Here is a 12,910-nt window from a genome sequence, read left to right on the forward strand (position 1 = left end):
CATCCCTACATAGAGATCAATCCACAGGCTGTTATAGGCAATAAAAAATGATTAATACATAAAAATAATATGTAAAATGCTTCAAAATCTTACATATGGTATCTTTAACATATAAATAGGCAATGTGTGTCACTTTAATTTTAAAGTAACAATTATATTGTACATATTGTCTATTATTATCATTACATTTTTTTATATTATTCATTTAATATGTATGCCTCTTGACTTGCAGTACTTGTTTTCTTTCTTTTTGTTCTATATTTAATCGTAATTCAGCTATATACCAAGGGAAATTCCTTGTATGTGAAAACCTACTTATCAATAAAACTCATTCTGATTCCGAGTCAATGTTTTTGGATATTTGTGGAGTAGTTGATTTGGTTTAATAGCTAATAAATAAGTGACTGATAAGTGATTGATCTGGATTAGTGTTAACTGTGTAAACAAGGGCGATTACAAGTGTGTGTCACTTTAAGAGTCAGTGTTCTTGATTTAAGCTGGTTTAGTATGATCTGTGTAAATGACATTACAGTGTGTGTGTGTGTGTGTGTGTGTGTGTGTGTGTCAGTGTCACTTTACGTCTTGATTTCATCCGAGTAGCTGATTTGGTTGACTGTGAGTCACTTTAAGACTCAAACTTACTGATTACATCTGAGTTGCTGATTTGGTTTTTTAATAACTATTCCAATTCCGAATATGTGTGCGTGTGTGTGTGTGTGTCACTTTAAGAGTCCGTGCTCTTTATTTTGGATGAGTAGCTGATTTGGTTTGGTATTAACTGTGTAAATAAGTGCGATTACAGTGTGTGTCACTTTAAGAGTCAGTCTTCGGGTGGCTTCTTGATATTAATAGAGCTGCTGTGTCTTCCTCCTCTGACGTAATGCTCACAGCCTACAGAGAGACAGGCAGAGAGGTCCTGTCACAGCAAAGCGATAACACTAGTCTGAACCAAAAAAAAAAAGAGAGAAATTACAGATAACGAGCTGCTCCTGGCTTTGGTTTGCTGTGGCCAGCAAACCCGGGGCTCTGGGCGGCTGAATAACATACTATAACATCGGAATATTAGAACTCCAGAGCCAACCTAACTCACTAATCAGTCGCTATCAGTGTTTGCCGTGAAGCCTGAACTACCTCTCCTTCCCTCTCAGACCAAAGAAAAAAAGAGACAGCCAAGACACAGTCACCCCGTCCGACATCATCAACAAACAAAAAAAAAAAAAAAAACCACAAAGAGACCGAACCAGCCAGCAAACCAGCAGCCAGCCAGCCAGCCACCATCTTAACAGGCTGCTTGAAAGACACACACTGAGAGAGAGAGAGAGAGAAAGAAAAAGAGGCTAATGCTTGTTTTTGATCAACAGGTAAGCAGCACCAAAAGAAACACACCACCAGCACAAATGCACACCATGCACTACAGCCCTCTGTGGTAGTTGGTGCAGTGACATTGTAAAACGGCAAAGAAGAGGGGGGAAAGAAAAAACGCATCGGCGGTGCATGGGTTGGAGTTGTAGATGGCGAAATGCATGCTCTCGGATAAGTGGGAAAATGAGATTTGTTCGTCTCGAAAAGGGGGGAAGCCGGGCTGTCCACGGTTGCGTTTAGGAGACATAATATCGCTCTGTTAGCCGTTAGTAGTTTTACGACGGGCAGCAGTCGGTTTGCGTCTTATGTAACTAACGGCCTGAGCGGCGTCGGTAAGGAAAGAGGGATCTGCTGAATGAGAGAGAGAGAGGGAGAGAGGGAGAGAGGGAGGAAAAAAAGAGCAGCACCGCTTTGAATTCACATGGCAATTTACATTTAGGTTAGGACACCCAAACGCTACACAAATACAAATTGAGGGGGCTACTGGGGGACGGCTACCGCTTTTGACTTAACACTGAGTTTTTGAAGCCGACAGCAAGGGGACGTGGAGTGACTTAGTCGCCCTCAAAGTAGGTTTGTGTGTGTGTGTTTTTTTTTTGTTGTTGTTGTTGTAAGTTTTGTATCTTGTTATTTATTTATTTATTTTTTGAAGGAGGGGGTGGGGGGGCATTCATTTACGATAAGTCGCATCTTTGAGTGAGCCGCTACAAGCCGGCGACTCGGGCTGGTTTTTGTAGCTCTCGTGGAACTTCTGTGTGTTACTTTTTGTCCTCTTCTGGTTTTCATTGATAACTTTTTCGTTACTATTCTGACTGCAAACTTGATACTCAAGTTCAGATTTCTTGCTCCTCCGAATGACGCACGTCGCGGAGAAAGAGTGGGGGGGAAAGGAGTTTTGTGCTGAGAGATGAACACAGTTAGGGTGCTTGTCGTTTGTCTTTTATGTGTGGGGGGGCTAAAAAGTGGAAAAGTAGTGCAACTCTGAGATCAAAGAGATTGCGTTTAGCAACTGGTTTACAGCCGATATGGCGCTGTTTTCTTTTTTTTCCTTTTGCACCTCTTTCATTGTTAGCAAGCTCGAGAGCGCATGGTGGATGTGAATTGTCGTTAAAGGACCCCCCCCCCCTTTCCCCTAAACATCCTGTCTTATCAACAAGAACAACAAGTACTTATTAGCTCAAATGTGGCGCATTTATTTATTTGTTGTTGTTGTTGTTGGAACTTTTCTTGAGTGATGTCGGGAAAGCCTGCGTTGCATTTCCACTCAACTTTGAAAAAGTTGCGCCCCCCCTCCTGTTGTAAGAAACTGTGATGTTCCTTTGAGATAAGGGAGCTGGGTAGGCATGACAACTCTGTGGGGAGAGCAGAGTATGTGAAGCCAGTACAATGAGGCACACACTGCAAGGAAGCTTTTTACATAGTCCTTCACAGTTCTCCAAATCTGGCCCCCCAAAAAGAACTGCTTATGTGTGGACCGACTTTTATTCAACAGATAACCTCAGTACAATTTTTTTCAAAAAGCAGAGCAGGCCCGTGAGACTTTACTCTGACCCCACGCTTGTTCGCAGTTGTTTGAAAAAGCAGAGAGAGTTTGTATTTTATCAAGTGATTAAATGATTAATTCCTTTTTATTTTCATTCATTAGCCTTGTGAAGTCGCAAACCATTTGCTGGTTATTTCTGCGGTGCTTTAGATATAAAGCATCTCTGTGTGCGTCTTTAACTTCACGGCATTTCAGTGCCAAGTAGAAAGTTGCACTGGCTTTTTTTTGAAAAGCACTTTAAAAAAGAAACGGTGAGTTTGAGATTGCTATCTCTAACGCTCACGTAAAGTTCTGGCTTCCAATATTTCCTTAAAAGTTTTTACACTCTCGGCCACAGCTGTAGGGAAAGGTTACACACGCATCCTAAAACTGCGGGGATCACTTGAGGGGAAAATACAAATAGGCAAAATTAGTCATGAAAGTTTTAAGGTTTAGTTTGCTTTGCAGTTTTACAAGCGACATACCAACGCAACTCTAATTCCAAAGCTGTTAACGCTGGAGTATTTGTTTAGACTTTTTAAGCACATAACTTATTTTTTTACACAAAGGACAGACAGCAGCGTACGCAACACATCTTCTGTAAGATTTAGGAGTATGACAGATGGCTGCTTTTATTACTTTTTTGAAAACAAAATACTTTAGAAAGTCAAACAAATGTTGTCAAAGTTGAGTCAACTTACTGTAGTTTAGTAAGAGCTCTGGATACTTGTGCCTCGGTTAAGAGTTCAGTATGTGGTGGATTTATGTGACGCACAGCTCCATGTGTAACTTTGTCTAACAGGTTTTTCTGTTGCTTTTAAAATTGTATTTTTGTTACCTGGCACAGATGATACAGATTTAGTAGTTTGATATATTCATAACGGCATCTTCACGCACTTGGTAAGTTAATCAAGTGCTTTCAACTGACATCAAGTTTGAATTTATTTGGGAATGTCCATGTAGTGCTTTGCTGTCCTGTCCATCTGGCCAGTTAATGTTTCTCCCTTGTTTCCACTCACCTCGAGTGCGACACACTCCAGCCTCAGGGACACTTGCTCCTAACTTCTTCAAATAATTTTGCTCTTCTATCCCCTGATATCGCACATGTAAATAGGCCTTTGTTAAGCTTTTACCAAACATTTAACAAGATCCTATAAAGTGTGTAAAAACATTTGATCTAGCAGTGTATCAATCTGTAACTTTTAAAAATGTTCCTCTTTCCAGACACTGGATATTATTGTATCTTACGGCCTTGTTCGTAGCTGCTATTAAACGTCAAAACGGTTGACGACTTCCTAAAGAGAACCTCTGCTTGTAAAACTCTTTCCCGTATGTGTGTGTGAGACAGAGCACTTTTTCCTGTGTGTGTGTGCGTGTGCGTGCGTGCGCGGAGACAGCCATGGCTTACTCATATGGCTGCAATATGTGAAGTCTCTGCGGTGGAACTGGGAAGAGAGAGAAAGTTTTGAGAGAGAAAGACAGAAACAGAGCGAGAGAGAGAGAGAGAGAGAGAGAGAACACATGGAGTGAGGGAAGTCAGAAATGTCCTGTTCAACTAGCTGGAATGTATCTCCTGTGTTTTATTGATGGTTTGATGTTCTGTAAGACATGAGGAACAACTGTAGTGATTTTGTGGGCTGCCATGCATTTTTCTTTGGTCGTTTCAAAGCAGTGCTGCATTACAAGGGAAAAAAGTTTGAGATGGAGTGTAAAAAGGGCCAGACGGCGTGATGTTCTAGACGAGGACATTTGTTATGCACCGTAGTTTCTGTCAAACTCTTCTACTTGCAGTCATTGGAATTGATAATTGTCAAGATAGAAAAGAGTTTTTGGAATGTTTTTGGAAAAAGGCTCGATGTCAGTGTGTTTGAAAAAGGCAAAGGAAGCAAGAAAGAAAATAGTGCTTAAAGCAAGAGTGTTTCTTTTTTTTACGAATAATGTGTCGAGGCCGACGCAGTAAAATCCCAAAAGTTTACAGGATTGATAGAAGTTTGTTAAACTTAGGCCAAACATCCCCTGTACCTCCCCTATGATACAGCAGAAGTTTTAGGGCGAGGTGAGGTATTTTTATTTGCCTTCCAGTACCTGCTAAAATCTGCCATTGCTAAGGAGAAAGCAAGTAATAACTCTGCCATAGCCTCAGTCTCTCAGTCTCCCAGTCACTGCTGTCTCTCTCCTTCTTGCCCGGACTGATGCGAGTCCTTTCTCAGAGAGTTGTGTCCTAATTGTGTTTCAGTTAATCTTGGTTTATTATTGCTGTTCTCTAAACTGGTATTCTGTGGGTAGATGGGATATTAACGTGCTGGCAAATGAGACGATCCCATTAACAGACCTGTTGGCCACTACAGAGTGAGAGAGTGTATGAGAGTGCAAAACAGTTGTCTCCCTGATCTGAGGAGAGAGCAGCCCTCTGAAATCAGTTGAGCTAAATATTTTGCATTGCTGAGACAGTCTGACTGTCGGTTGCTACTGGAGTGACTGAAGTGGTAACAGGAGCAATTGTTTAAGAAGTTAGATTTGACTGTTTTATTTAACTTTTATTTCTGGCTCGGATAATGAGACGTATGGAAAGCCTTGGTGAAAAAATATAGCACATGCAAGTGTTCCCAGCTGACATTTACCTAACATCTCCATGCCTCACCATTAAGCTCCTGTGTTAATACAATCTAATCTGTATTCAGTCAATCTTAGCAACAAGAAGGCTTATGTTGTTTTTTTTCCTCAAGGTTTTTTTTAAGTGTTTTTCTTCATGTGGACTCACAAATCTCATTTATTTCTAATTTCTGATCCCATTTATTTATGAACGTGGACTCTTATCTCTCGCACTGTTTCCAATAAGCAGGAAAAGATAGCATCTATTAGAGCAATCAGCCGGTATTCATCTCAACCCTGCCTGCAGTTCAGATAAAGGAAAACCTCCATTTGTCACGGATAGTTTATTTAAAGAAAAAAACGTCTTTGCAAGGCTTCTGGCTCTCTTGGCTCAAAGCTCTGCAGCTCACACTTCTTTATTACCCAGTCTCTTGTTTTGCCCATATCCCAAGGACACAATTGTTTTTAACTTATTTAACCGTCTGGGCGCATTGTTTTTGGCTCTTCCATTGCTTTGTATTAGCTGCTTGTAACGTCTGTGATACAGGGATTTGAGCTCATTCTCCTGTTGCATTTACTGGAAGCCACTCTGGAAAAGAGTGTCTGCTAAATGCCCAAAATGTCATCCCCACTCTGTCTGTGGTTAGTGCAGCCTTGTTTAGGCTTGAGTTTGTCTCTAATGTCTTTGGTCTTATTTTAGACTTTTAAGTCTGTCTTTTAGACGGCCTGCTTCAGATAACGAGCACATGGTCTTGGTTTAGGGTGAAATTAATCTTTTTTTTTTTTTCTTTCCCCTTTTTTAAAAAGTTTTTGGGACAGACAAATCCTAAATATGGGACAATTTTTCTTCCTTTGATCTGAGAGAGTAAATAATCCTTCTGTCACGATACAGTGGAGACTGATAAAGTGGTGGTTGAGTGGATTTAGGCGTATACCAGTTAAAGGTGATGACACAGGCGGTATGGTCTTGTGGTTATAGAGACTACGCTGTTACCAAAAATGTGTAGTTACACCTGCCTGCTCCTTGTAAACTGAACTATGAGTATTTTGTGTTAAATCTCAAAACTATACAGCAGGTGACATTGCTTTTTTAAACGGACATATGCTGCATTTTATGCTACCAGAAAGATTTTGGAAACAGTTTTTTTTAATCTTCCCTCAACATAACTTAGCCCCCTGAAGTAGTCAACCATAGCTCACTCATCTGAGAAACCTGCTGGCTTGTTATGTGATGTGTTATGAGTTGCGAGTTCTGACTGCTTTGACTCAGCATCGCACTTGGCACACTCATGCTTCCTGTGCACCCAGACGTTCAGTTATCAATCACTGTTCATATGAGTTTTGACCTTGTGTAGAACACAAGCGGGTGATTTGCTCCCAGGCTGTGTTCAATTAACTTTCAAATAAATCAGGATTTAATTGAAAAATGAATCGATGGGCATTTGCTCAATCGAGAGCCAATCGAGATGCTGCAGTTTGTCACGTTTACTGCACAACAGTGTTTTTTTCCCCCTGTATGTTCCTATACCTTTGCCAAATTTGACTTTCCACCTTAGTGCCAAACCTCTTGTGCCTTTTGAGTTGCTGCTCGTCTTTTGCGTCCACCTTTCTCCGAGCTTGTACTACAGGTGTTCTCTCAGGTTTGAAGTGTTTAGCAAAGGAAAAAAGGAGGGGGGGGAAAAAGAGCTCAAATGTTGATGACTGTATGACATTAGGAGAAAAATGTAGCTTTCCTATAAACAGTTGTCAGCAACTATCTTGAAACAAAGTAGATGTGTGTTTGGTCTTTTTTAGGATTTGTGTGAATACAACAAACCTCCATGTGTTTTGAATGTTGGTGTCACAGATCTTAATAAGAAACGTTTGGAAGCCCTGGGTTATTTGGTTACTCTGCCTTATAGGATGATAGTGAATGGTTTTTGATTGAGACTTAGTGAAGGTAGTCCATCAGCCTGTTTACACTCTGATGGTGCATTAAAAGCTAAAAGTGAGTTAACTTATGTTGTCCACTGGCATTGTACTGTAGCTCTTGTTGTGATAATAGGCAGTAAAACCTTCCTCTTAATGGTTTCACATTTGCAAACGGAGCCCCACATTAAAAGGTAAAGCCAATTAGAATAACTTGTAATTGACGACGATAAATATTGAACCAAAACCTGCAGCAAAAATCATTAAAGGGGAATCAGTTTCAGTATTGAGGTGAATTATTGGGGAATTGCCCTTTTTAAATTTTTAATCCTTGCATAATGACTTTGAATGAGATCCAATACTGCTATTTCTAATAGAATCAGTATTTTATGAGGTTGTGGTTAGCGGGGTGGACCTAATATAGTTGCAGCTGTCACATCAGGATCAGAGGTACATTTATCATTGTACTGTTTTTGACATTTGTGATTAATTCGTATAATTTATATACTCATATCTATGTCCGTATACAGTAGCCAGGATTCTTTTTTGTGTGTGATTTGCTTGTATTTCTGCTCTCTTTTCTAATATTCCTGTTGGTGTCGGTATACAGTTGACACAGAAGAGGATATTAGAGCTCTATCTGCTAACTTCAGAAAAAGCCACTTGCTGTCAGTTATTTGTTTTTCATTGTAAAAAAACAACAACTCAAAATGACTCAAGAGCAAGATAATCCATCACAGCAAACATGCAGCTTTTGTCTGAGATTATTTTTTGTTTTATTTCTTTGTGCCTGTGTTTATTTATCTGGGTACATACTGTATTACGTAAAGCTTTGTCTGTTGTCAATTACAAGAGGGAGATATGGAAGTCTTTGTCAGGATATAAACTTCAAACTTGGCCACATAAGTGTCTTTATATTTAGGATGTCGTCGTTAACAGTGTTTCAAATTTGTTTTATCACCGTAAATGTTTGTATGGCAAAAAGTAATGCACACGGCATTTCAGAGTGATTGGGAGACCTAAGCTAGCCTTCAAAGGAACAAATGCACAGTTTTTCTAAGTAATTCTCTTTTTTTAGAAGAGGTCAGAACATGAATTAAGAGTTAGGATGAAGAATTTCTAAATGCAAATAGTGTGTGTGTGTGTGTATATGTCGTATATATATATAGTATATTATATATATATATATATATATGTATATATGTAATATATGTATATATGTATGTATTATGTATATATATTGTATATATGTATATATGTATATACATACACACACACACTCAAAAGTCTGTGTCTTTCTGTAGGCCGTATAGTAATTGTGACATGCGCTACAAGCTGTAAAAATGCATTCAAACTTGTGGCGTCATGAGTACATTTGTATACTGTGCTCAAGTGTTCCCGTGAGCATTGCTCCATCTGTAATTTCTTAGTTTTCACACAGCACCCGGCAGACAGCGAGAATTATCTACGGAAAATGTGACAGTGGCATAAGTGGCATGAATTTGAATGTGATTTATGTTGTAAGCTTCTTTGTGTTGAAGCTGAAAAGGCTGTGCAACACGCAGATGGAGAGAGTACTGAACCGTTTTCCTCAAGTACTGTATGCTTAATTCAGCGAGACTTTTCTCAAGTGGAAGTGGCACATTTGGGTTTTTTGTGTTTTTTTTTTGTTTTATCGAGGAAGCTACGTGGGTAAAAGTAGTTTCACTCCAAAGTGGAGACAGAGTTGATTTATTCTGAATGAAAGGAAGTCATTTGATTTTTTTTTTTTTTTTTAATGCACGTAGGAAAATTTCCCACTGTTAATCAAAACATCCACCTGTCGCTCTGTCAATGTAAGATCAAGAATGTTTCCCTGTAAATCTGTGACCTTTCCTTAAGCTACTACCAAGCCAGATCTGACTTATGAGTTATTTTGATGTGGTTGTCGTCTGTTTTACACGTGACTTCAAGCCTGTGTGATTCAATATATTTCCTTAATATGGCATTATATATCTGTATAAAATCAGAAATTCAAAACTCATGGTTAGACTGCAGTATTAGAGGACATTCATCTCCCGACAGTTCAGCATTGTTGATAGATGGCTATCAGTTATTGTAACAGTCTATCAGCACTTATCTATTTCCGCTGAGGTCAATTCTGTCTCATTCGCTGCTTGGTTATAATTGATTTGAGTCACTGATTGTTTATTTCTGTACTGAAGGTTAACTGTCTGTTCTGTCAAGAGTCAAACCAAGAACCTCCACGCACACACACTTAGATTTCTTAGCTGACAAATTTGTTGCTTTGTCTCTGTCTGTGTTTCACTTTTTCCTTTTTCTCTTCAAGTGCCTCTTTCCCTCACTCTGTTTCATTATCTCTAAATCTTTGTCTCTCTCGTTCTTAGTGTAACGCAAGACCGGACGAGACTGTTGAGTGTCACGTGTGCTTGATCCTACTGTAACCGTTGTCAAAGTGCTTGATTTACTTGCCCTGAGATTGCAATTAACTTTCATTTCAAGTGTAAATATGCCCTGACATTTGTTTGCTATTGCAATTGCTTTCTCAGTCACAATAATATTTCTTCTGAAATTTGATGTGGCGGTCTTTTTCTTCTGTGGCAAACATGCCTTTTCCCGAGCGCATGTCTTGAAGTCATATAGCTTTATCGCTAGCTAGTACCTCTTTATTTCACGGATAGGTTTGCTTGTGTTTGTGCACACAATATAAACACTGTCAACTATGATGTATTTTTAGATGTGGATCTGTGTGTGTGTGTGCGTGTATCTGCGTTTGTGAAAAATTAAGCAATTTGCTTGATGTCTGAAAGTGTACATTTAGCCTTGTCACAACTGTATACCTGCTGAGAAACGGGACTCATTTTTGCCGCTTTTAAAACTATTCTCTTTGCCGCTTTTAAAACTATTCTCTATGCCGCTCTCTCTTATGCACACACACACACACACACACACTCACACATGCACGTACAGCCCCATTAGTATTGTAGTCTGGGATCCGGCTAAAACATCTGGTGGCTGAGTAACTTTTCAAAGTAGTCTTTGTCCTCACTCTGTGTGCATGCAATGCATGTGTCTGTCAGTGTGAGCGTTCATACGTGTGTGTGTGTTTGTGTGTCTGTGTAATAAGGGGCAGACTTTTTATGGCGTCCCGTCAAATTAAAACTATGATTTAAGCGACTAACAAGTACATTCTTTTTTTTTTTTTCCCAGTAAAGCGAATAGCCACACCAGCCTGTGCAGATTTTTGTGCGTGTGCCTCTGGCTGTGTGGACTGTTTGGACTGCAGAAAAAACATTCAAATAAAGATTAAGCATGGCTCTAGTAACTGTAATTCATGAATCGCCAGTCTGGCCTGTTGTGTTATTTTATTCATGTACCTCTGGCTGGCTGCTCAATAGCAGTGAGACAGCGGGAAGAAAGCACAGGGAGATATGACACCCTTCCAACCTGCCTCTGGTCCAGCTTGACATTTCTGCCCAACTTTGAAAGAAGCAGTGAAATGTGGTTAGATACAGCTAAGTCTCACCTGTTCTCCACAGCATGAGGCTGTGCTTGGTCTGATGCTATTAAATAATCCTGCAGTAGCAGCTTTGGGCTTTAGAGGGTACAGCCCTGCAGACAGTTTGAGCGGATGCCCTCAGGGCTTCACTTCAAACCACATAAACTTTGAAAGAAGCTGGGATTTATCTTCTCTTACAGCAGTTAAGAGTGCGTAATCGGCACATTTAAAGGTGTAGCATCTTGTCCTTCTAAAAAAAAAAAACTTTAATGTGTTTATCATATATAACGTAGGGAATTCTTTGATGTAAAATGAAACCGTTGACTTTGGGCAGTAAGCCCCAACCACTTGGCTCAGGTAGAGTTTTTGGATTTTTTACATATGAATTTCAGTGGCACTCTATCTGCAGTGTAATTCCAATGATCGGGTCGTTTGAATAGTGATTGGGTCACATTTAGAGACCTTCAGCCCTGCACATAACAAAATGGGAATTACAAAGAATATTCTTATACTATTACTATACTAACTATGGCCATCTGAAATTAGTATCTATATATGATTAGTTGTCACATATACTTAAGTAACTATTTCTGAAACAATATCTAATTTAGAACTGCAATTATTAGTCAATAATGGATTGTAACCAGTTTATTATTTTAAATTATTTGTCAACAAAAAGAATCTCTCCCAGAATATTTTGGGGCTTTCGAATGACTTTTTAAAGGCTTCACCTCGTGTTTTTACAGCATTTTCTGACATTTTACAGAACAACAAATTAATCGATGAATTGAGAAAAATACTCTGCAGATTAATTGATGATGGAGATAATCTTTTGTCGCAGCCCTAATAAGATTCTCATATGATCTCCACAGTGCACCTCTTACATTAAATCTTAGGATTGTGACTTTCGTAATATTTCTTTAACATATGCAGGAGAATTTGTTTGCAGGAGACTTGGAGTAAAATAGGCTCAATTTCCCTGATCATACATATCAACCTGACTGATATTAGGTCGGTTAATATTGGTTTCGGTAGTTTGTAGATTAACTGCACAGCCCTAATTACAACAGGGATGCTGTGCTCAAACCTTTTATTACACATTGTTGTTTAAGGTACTACATCAAAACCACATACTTTTTAAAAACACAATCCAAGTTGCCTCGAGTGATAATCTGCTCAGGGCTCACCTTTGGGTCCTGAACCAGCATTTGCAGACCACAGAGATTCATGAAATTTGTTACCATCAGCATGTTCCTTCTTATGGATAAATAATAATTTTGATGGTCAGCACGTTTAAAAAAAAAATCTCACTGAAAGGGGAAGTCTTCTGTTGGTATACACTGTGTTCAACAGCCCAGCGCTACCCTTTAAAGGATCTGATAGGTGATATTTGTCATGGTCAGCATGTCTTATTTTACATTTTGTCTCTCACGAAAAAAGACTAAAAGTCTACTTGCTGATAAGTGTGCATGTGTAGCAGTGTGTTTTTCAAGTGTCTGCTGTGTGTGTGAAGAAGTGGATGCATGGATAGAAGGATGATGGAGGGAGGGAGGTGGTTCTTTTTTGAAATGGAAATTAAGGGGGCACACATCTGGGGGTCTTTGAGACTTTTGTCAGGGACGGACGAGAAAGTGGGTGTCAGAGGCCCACAGTCAGAAGTGTGTGTGTGCCTTGGTGCGGGATTTTCGGGGAGAGAACAGAACAGACTGGGATGGACGAGATTACGCATGGGGATGGAGGGGTTGAGGGAGAAAGGGAGAAGAAGGTAGTAAAACAACCCAGATGTGCATAGACTTAAGAACAGAAGTGATAAGGGACATGGGTTTAGACACAATAAGGTGGATAGATAAGGAAGCGAATAAAGAAAGGAAGGAAGGAAAGGCAAGGACAGGGGATGGAGGAACTCATTTTGCATTAGACTGGGAGTGGGGAGCGGGAGAAGTGGGGGGAAAAGGGGGGGCAAAAAGATTCCACTTGCCTATACGGACAACACTTTACGGGCTGAACAGTTTAAATTTACTTTCGGG

The 12,910-nt window shown here is 39.7% G+C and overlaps 1 long non-coding RNA gene across 2 annotated transcripts in view; it reads left to right on the forward strand.

The window, feature by feature from the left end:
- The first annotated feature begins 862 nt into the window (after positions 1-862).
- Positions 863-12,910, forward strand: part of LOC118342519 — a 23,120-nt gene continuing 11,072 nt past the window's right edge. The window contains exon 1 of one of the 2 annotated variants that reach the window (XR_004797491.1): positions 863-1,361. This is a non-coding gene — a long non-coding RNA (uncharacterized LOC118342519). The remainder of the gene's footprint in view (positions 1,362-12,910) is intronic. The other variant, XR_004797492.1, reaches the window with a different exon arrangement.

This window comes from Morone saxatilis, unplaced genomic scaffold (genome assembly GCF_004916995.1).
Source record: "Morone saxatilis isolate NCDOM2014 unplaced genomic scaffold, NCSU_SB_2.0 Contig9, whole genome shotgun sequence".
NCBI classification, from domain to species: domain Eukaryota; kingdom Metazoa; phylum Chordata; class Actinopteri; family Moronidae; genus Morone; species Morone saxatilis.